General features: G+C 32.3%; 1 non-coding gene across 1 annotated transcript; it reads right to left on the bottom strand.

Annotated features, from left to right (window-relative positions):
- Positions 1-212: 212 nt before the first annotated feature.
- LOC149157640 (U5 spliceosomal RNA) lies at positions 213-326 on the bottom strand. The gene has a single exon (XR_016262087.1). It is a non-coding gene; the product is annotated as a U5 spliceosomal RNA (small nuclear RNA).
- Between the last annotated feature and the right edge of the window lie 906 nt (positions 327-1232).

Genomic DNA, 1232 nt, shown 5'->3' with positions numbered 1-1232 from the left:
GGCCCCATTTATAAGAGAAATGTAAATCTTCAACAATAGGCTATAACAGAAATGTAACACACAATATTCTTTAGTAAAAGGCGAAAGATTCAAGTAGTCCATATAACATTTTCAAATCAAGTTTTACACACAATATTCTTTAGTAAAAGGCGAAAGATTCAAGTAGTCCATATAACATTTTCAAATCAAGTTTTATGTTTTGTATTGTTGGCCCCATTTGTAAGAGAAATGTAAGCCTTCAAAAGTTGGCATATCCTGCTAATAGTGGCCAACACACGGTATTCTAAAGGCAAAAGAATAGTTCGCTCTATATTGACCACACGGTATTCGTTAGTAAAAGGCAAAAGAATAGTTCACTCTGTGTCGACCAAACGGCTTCCGGAACTTTATCTTATGCCTCCCGCCTACTAATACTTCCTTCTTGGTCCACTTAAGATGGTAAATCAATGTGGGACAAGATGGTCAACCTTATGCTCCATGTTTGATCTTGATAGCCTTCGCCGAAATTTTCTGCAAGATTTACTTTATGACTTAAACTAAACTCACATATTCATCGCTAATGAAGTTATGGTCTCTTCTTTACTTTATGACTTAAACTAAACTCACATATTCAATCGCTAATGAAGTTATGGTCTCTTCTTCTTTTCGACTAAATTTTGGACCATATTAAACTTCGAGATTTTAAAGCTCATGAAATGCATGCGCCATATTTTAAATTTTATGATTAGGTTATTTTATTCACAATTTAATGTATTGGCAATTTTCGCTCTCGAGTCCAATATGTATTTGGCAATTTTCGCTCTCCAGCCCAATATGGTAGAGATGTTGTAATATAATGTTTAACATTCTGATTAAATCAAATCACATATAAATAAATAAATAAAATTAATGTAATTTAATGTAAACATTTTAATGAAATAAAAAAATAAAAATAACTCTATAAAAGTAAAATAATAATAAAAATAAAAATGACCTATGACATTGACTCGTGGCATTGAGGATCCATGGTAATGACCCACATTATTCATGTAGAATATACTCCTTTTAAAGGGGAGAATTAAACTAGCCTAGAGATATTTGCATCTCAAGATATTTGATGCCTCTCGGCCCTTGGTAATCCTGGTTTCATACAAGGCAATTTTTGTTGTTCCAAGAGGCTCATTCTATAGCCGGTGATGTAATTTTGTTAGAACTCAATATGGAGTTGATACATGTCCCTTTAAAAATAAAAA

Source organism: Pinus tabuliformis, chromosome 5_2, assembly GCF_031772625.1.
Source record: "Pinus tabuliformis cultivar Carrire ecotype Pingquan chromosome 5_2, CPIR1, whole genome shotgun sequence".
NCBI classification, from domain to species: Eukaryota; Viridiplantae; Streptophyta; class Pinopsida; order Pinales; family Pinaceae; genus Pinus; species Pinus tabuliformis.
Note: the sequence above shows the minus strand (reverse complement) of the source record. Positions and strands in the feature narration are given on the sequence as shown.